Raw genomic sequence first — 7162 nt, 5'->3', positions numbered from 1 at the left:
AAATTGTTACTTGTTATTATTATGACCATTGTGCCTTGTGTTATTGTCATTATTGTGCCTATTTGTATTGCCGTTATTAAATCTGAAACTGTTGAAAGTATTTGGTACACGAACTGCTCCTGATTTTACAACACGAATAAACTGAAAAGAAGCAACACTGTATATCTTATACACACATATGTACCTACATATTTATCTTTATGAATTCTTAGTCTTGAATAAACCACTAAACTATGAATACGGGTATGCGTTTTTATTTGGCTCAATAGGTTATGGGCCCAGATAATATTCTGTGGCAAGAAGTGTCGTGCAAAGTTTGATTGAAAAAAAAAAGTTGCGTGTGTCGCAAAAATGAATTCTATATACCAAATTGATAAACTGGACGAAAAAAATTACGATGTGTGGCGTTAGCAGATGAGAAGTATTCTCATCCATGCCGGCCTGTGGAATGTTGTGTGTGAAAAGCTTGTAAAAACCGCTGGAAAAGCTGAAGAATGGGATGCGCTCGACGAAAAAGCGCTAGCAACAATTACGCTTTGTATTAAGGCTTCACAGTTAAACTATATTAAACAGTGCAAAACATCTGTGGAGGCGTGGAAAGCTCTGGAAAAAGTACATCTTCCGAGCGGTCCTGTGCACAAAGTGTCACTGTACAAAAAACTTTTGAACATGAGATTTAGTGATGGTGAAGATATGTCGCGTTATTTAAATGAATTCACCAATGTCGTGGAAAAGTTGGCTGAGGTAGAAATAGAATTGAAAGACGAGTTGGTTTCCATAATTTTATTATCGAGCCTACCAAAGCAATACGAACATTTTGTAGTAGCGATGGAAACAAGAGACTCTTTGCCCTTGTTATCCAATTTGAAGGTCAAGTTGCTGGAAGAGTCAGAGCGAAAAATGCAAGCAGGCAGCTTATCCGCCGATGGTGGAGGGGAAACACAGGCATATGCAGTGTGGACAAAGAACGCTGAAAAAGGGGAAAAGGGTAACAATAAAAATCCCTCAAACAACAACAAGCAAAACATCAAGTGCTACAGGTGTGGGCGTCGCGGTCACTACGCGGCAAACTGCTTTTCCAACTCAAATCATAAAGAGCAAAAAGCGACAAAGAGAAGCGAACACTCTTACACTGTGCTATCAGCAGCTGACAAACAAGCGTTCGACAGCTCAATGTGGCTGCTCGACAGCTGCGCAACTGCACACATGTGCAATCGCTCAATGTTTACTGCATTCAAAAATAACAAACAGAAAATTATATTTGCTGGTAATAATTCCCTAATTGCGGAAGGTGTGGGAGAAGTTCAAATAAAGACAGAACAAAGTGACATTACCTTGCGGGAAGTTTTGTATGTGCCAAATATGTGTGGTAATTTCATGTCGGTTGCGAGAGCCGTAGATAATGGTATGAAAGTAAACTTTGATAAAAATTGTGCAAAGATAGAAAGTGAAAATCAAACTATTTTGACAGCAATGAAAGTAAACAAACTTTATATATTCCGAAACTTCGATAATAGTTGTTTTCATGCATCAAGCGAAAAAATTGTCTTATGGCACCAACGATACGGTCATTTAAATTACGGCAGTATGCAGGACTTGATTAATAAGAATATGGTGCGAGGTATAGACAGAGTGACATTTTCTAAATGCACACAGTGTGAGGTGTGCGCGAAGTGCAAAATAAATGTGCAACCATTTCCGCACTGTAGCGAAAACATTTCCAAAGATTTATTGGGTTTAATTCATGCAGACGTGTGTGGCCCCTTCGGTACGCAGTCGCTTGGTGGTGCACGGTACTTCCTTACTTTTATTGATGATAAATCACGAAAAATGTTTGTGTACTTTTTAAAATCAAAGGACGAAGTGTTCGAAAAGTTTTTGTCATTTAAAAATCTAGTAGAAAAACAAACTGAAAAGAAAATAAAAGCATTTAGAAGTGATAATGGACGTGAATTTTTAAATAAGCAGTTTGACGAATTTCTAGATAAAAACGGTATTAAAAGACAACTATCAGTGCCTTATACGCCACAACAGAATGGTGTTGCCGAGCGTGCAAATTGAACAATTGTTGAAATGGCGAGGAGCATGTTGCTTGGAAGTGGACTGGGTGAATTTTTGTGGGCCGAAGCGGTCGCAACTGCAGTTTTTTAAGAAATCGCTCACCTACAAAAGTGTTACAAAATATGACTCCATATGAAGTGTGGACTGGTCGAAAGCCTTGTGTAAAGTTTTTAAGGGTTTTCGGTTCGAATGCTGTTGCTTTAGACAAAACAGTTCGTAGCAAGTTTAGTCCGAAAGGTAAAACGTACCGCATGGTTGGGTATTCACTAACGTCTAAAGCATACCGGCTATACAATGCAGAGCAGCGTATGATAGTAGAGAAGCGAGACGTTATTTTCTTCGAGTCTGTTCGCAGTGATGAACAAATGAACGTTAACGAATTACTTTGTATCAACAACAATGAAAACGAACACAACGATTTAAGCAGCAAGGGGGAAGATGCTGCAGAAGGCGAGAAAGATGGGAGTGGTGATCAGACTTGCGAAGAAAATGACAGCAGTGAAGACTCCAGCAGCGATTATCACGACAGCTTATGTGAAACGCCGGTTGAGGAGGAGTCACCGGTGCAGATTGGGCGTGGTAGGCCGAGAATTATTCGCAACGGCAAACCCGGGCGCCCTCGAAAGACGTACAATAGCGTAAATGTTATGCGAAATGCTTGTGACATAGAAGTTCCGCAAAGTGTAGCTGAAGCTGAAAGCTTCAACTACAGTGAAACGTTTTCACCGGTGGTACGCTATGCCACCATTCGTATGGTTTTAGCGATCGCAGCGGAGCTTAAAATGTATACGCACCAAATGGATGTATGTAGCGCATACTCAAACAGTGAGTTGAGCGATGTGGTGTTTATGAAGCAGCCAGAAAAATTTGTCAGTAAACAGTACCCTGAGCGCGTTCTTAGACTCAAAAAGGCTATCTACGGACTTAAGCAGTCCGGCCGAGAGTGGAACTCCAAGCTCGATGATGTTCTTAGGCAGATCGGTTTCACACCATGTCCCAGTGAGCGGTGTTTGTACAAAATGACACTGGAAGGTAATTTATGTCTTATTGCTGTATATGTAGACGATTTAATTATCAGCTGTCAGTCGAAGAACGATCTTATGAGAGTCAAAGCAGATATTTTAAAAAGCTTTGAATGCGTGGACAAGGGCCCGATTTCATATTTTTTGGGTATGGAAATTACACGAGAATGTGAAACTGGTGCAATAGCAATTGCACAAACGCAATATATTAAAGAATTGTTAAAGCAGCATAATATGGTTGAATGTCGCCCTGCGACGACGCCCTTAGACACTGGCTTTCAAATTGGGTGCAATAGTGACAGTTGCGCCAAAATTTATGCTAATAAGTACCAGTGACGTTTCGCACTCAATTTCTAAACTGGCACAGCGAAACCATAACCCGCACAAAGAGCACGATTCAGGCATTAAACATGTCTTGCGATACTTAGCGGGAACACCAAATTTGAAATTAGTATATCGTGCTGTGGGCAAACCTGTTGAAGGTTATGTAGATGCGGATTGGGGCAGCAACAATCTTGATCGTAAATCGTATACGGGATACGCATTTTTCTTAGGAGGTAGTGCGATTTCATGGGAATCTAAGCGACAGGGTAATGTTGCCCTAAGTAGTACTGAAGCAGAATATATCGCGCTAACAACCGCAGCAAAAGAAGCTGTGTATCTCAAACGCTTAATGAAAGAAATTGGTATGAGTGGTTACGAAAATGCGACAGTTCTTTACGGTGACAATCTGAGCGCTCAGCATCTTGCGAGAAATCCCATTTACCATGCACGCAGCAAACATATTGTTTAGGTTTGCACTAAACACTCAAAGAAACATGAATTCGAAGTATAGGTATGTATGTGGTTTATTTCGGTACTCGCAAGGCGAACGTACCAATCACGTCAAAAGATTTACAATAATAACCAATGCTCATATCAAAGTTGAGCTTAAGTAGAAAAATAGTGTGTAAGCAAATAATAACAAAATAGATAGCAGTTCTTGTATACGGTACAATGGCATGATCGAAGCAACGGTTGGGTGGCGTGAGATATGTACATATGTATGCTAACTGCAGCCGGTCACCTGATGCTGGTGATGCCGGATTGTGTGGCTTCAAAACGCACTAAAGTCAAAAGCTAATTTTGGATATTTAACATTCCTCCCCGGCTGAACCGTCCTGGTTCAGAATTTGTGGGTCGATAAGACGACAAACCTTCTGCACCGGGCGTTGGCACCTGTGTTTAATGAAAAGTCCCTCCGGTGTCCTTTTTTCGCTATTGTACTCAATCGTGACGATACGAACCAAACCGTCAGTGCCAGGGTGAACTTCCACAATGCGACCTATACGCCAATGCGATGGGGGAAGGTTCTCATTGCGAATCAGTACGACATCGCCCAGCTGTAGATTCTCTCTGCGTCTTTCCCACTTGCGCCGTGCTTGTAGAGTGGATAAGTACTCTCGTTGCCAACGATTCCAGAAGTGTTCAAACATTTTCTGCAATTGTTGCGAGTACAGAAGACGGTTGTCTGGAATGTCGGCGATGGGTGGCTCTGGTCTGGAGTTCAGAGGTCGGCCAATCAGAAAATCACCGGGTGTGAGTGCGGATCGTCGTGAAGTGGAACTAGTGGTCTTGAGTTCAAACAGGCTTCAATCTTGACGAGCAGGGTGCTTAGTTGATTGAAGCGGAGGACTTGCCGGCCGACCGTACGATAGAGGTGCTTTTTGGCTGAACGTACAGCGGCTTCCCAAAGACCTCCATGGTGGGGCGCTGCTGGAGTAATAAATTTCCATTGCGTACCCGATGATGCTATGTGCTGCTGAGCGTAAACATTTCGCCAGTCCTGCAGATCTTCACGCATCCGTCGACTAGCTCCAACAAATTGCGTTCCGTTGTCACTGTAGAGAATTGAACAAATGCCTCTTCGGCTTATAAAGCGATCAAATACGTCGATGAATGACTGGGTTGACAAACTTTCAGAGAGTTCTATATGCACGGCTTTTGTAGCCATACAGATAAAAATCGCGCCGTATGTTTTTGTTATACTGGTGGATCGCTTTCCGCCAGCTCGAATGTTGAATGGCCCACAATAGTCCAACCCAGTATGCGTGAAAGGTGGAGCTACTATGCTGCTGTTGCTAGTTAATCGGGCGTGTCGACGACAAACGACACACTGGTGAAAGTACGACTTCACAAGTCGGCGTCCATGTATAATCCAAAATCGTGAACGCAGGTACTGCAGCATTTCCTGTATTCCACCGTGTAGGCAGCGCTTGTGAGCATCGGCCACGAGTAGTTTTGCCAAAGAGCAATTTCGGGCGAGAATCACTGGATGTTTCTGCTCATAAGGTAGTTCCGAATTCGTCAACCGACCACCGACTCGGAGGATGCCTCCCTCATCCAATATGGGGTTCAGTGGAAGCAGTTTACTTGATGTGGCAACACTGGAACAAGACTTAAGTGCATTAATTTCTGATTGGTACACATTACCTTGACTTTGCCGAATGTGCACTACAAGGGCCCATTCCTTCTCCCCGGCCGAAACCCACTCATTCGCACGTTGACTTCGGAGTGACGGGACCAGGCGTCGAATGCGGGCAGTGGTATTGAGCAATGTATCCAGACGGCTACATTTGTCTACCAAAGGTATTCGCTGCCTTCCCACTGATGTCATTAGGAACCGTGACTCAGTGCTTATGCCAAGGTGAGCCTTGACCGGTCGGCCTTCGCTGTTGAAAAGCTGTTGCTGTTCGCTAGTTAGACTCGGCAGCTGAGGTGATGCCTCCTCCACCTGATGGATGAGCGTTGGTCCTTTCCACCAAAGCTCGTTATTTTCGATGGAGACTGGTGTAATTCCGCGGCTCGCGCAATCTGCCGGATTGTGTTCAGATCGAATATGCCGCCAAGCGCTGACATCTGAATTTGACTGTATGAAGGCAACCCGATTAGCTGTATACTGCTTCAAGGTAGAAGGCTGACGCCGAATCCAGTGGAGCACAATCGTAGAGTCGCTCCATAATGTGTATGTCGCACTCTCTAGCTGTAAAGCACGACGGACGCTGTTCACTGTTTTAACCAAAAGTTGGGCAGCGGAAAGCTCCAGGCGAGGGATCGTCATCTCCTTCAATGGTGCAACCCTTGTTTTCGCCGCAATGAACGATGTATGTGACTTTCCGTCGGTGTCAACGCATCTCAGGTGAACCACTGCAGAATACGCCTTGGTGCTCGCATCGCAAAACCCGTGGAGCGTCGTTGCCGAATGGTCGCTGATTCCTAGCCATCGAGGTACCTTGATCCTTTCAAGAGTCGGGAGACTGTTCCGGAATTTCAGCCAGGTCTCGCATAATTCAGGTGGTAGTGGAGTATCCCAACTTAGGTTTGCCAACCAAAGATTCTGGACAAATATCTTTGCAACTACGACGACTGGCGCCAACATACCCATGGGATCATACAGCCTCGCAATGTCACTTAAAGCCAATCGTTTAGTAGGAACTGATTCAATATTACATACCTTAACCTTAAAAAATAAGGTATCAGTGATAGGATTCCAATGGAGACCCAATACCGTTGTGTTGGAATCGCTGAAGTCAATCTCCGATGCGAACGCCCTAGAGCCGCTGATTCCTTTCAGGGTCTGCGTGCAGTTGGAGTTCCACTTATCCAGCTCGAATTTCCCTTGCTGAAGAATGGCATCAACGTCGCGCGCACGATTGATGGCCAGTTCTGTCGTATGAACACTTTCTAAATAATCGTCAACATAAAAACTGCGAAGGATGCTTTCTCGTGCTGCGGCTGCCCGGCTGACATCGGCGATGACTTCCCAGTTATCGTATACACATTGCCTCAATGTCCGTATGGCGTTAAATGGCCCGCTTGCCATACCGTAAGTCACGGTTTTGAGTTGGTAGGTGCGCAAGGGCTCGAGAGGAGACTCCCTCCATAGAATTTGCTGCCATCTCCGATGTCTTGAATCTACCATGACTTGTCGAAACATCTTTTTCACATCTGCCGTGAGGGCCACTGCATACCGACGAAATCGATGAAGGATGTCGACCAAGTAATCCTGCAGCTGTGGTCCAGTGAGTTGCGTATCGTTG

Source organism: Rhagoletis zephyria, unplaced genomic scaffold (assembly GCF_001687245.7).
Source record: "Rhagoletis zephyria isolate East Lansing unplaced genomic scaffold, Rhagoletis_zephyria_1.1 Rzeph_scaffold_00243, whole genome shotgun sequence".
Classification (NCBI taxonomy): Eukaryota; Metazoa; Arthropoda; class Insecta; order Diptera; family Tephritidae; genus Rhagoletis; species Rhagoletis zephyria.
The sequence above is the reverse complement of the archived record's forward strand: the minus strand, read 5'-3'. Positions refer to the sequence as shown.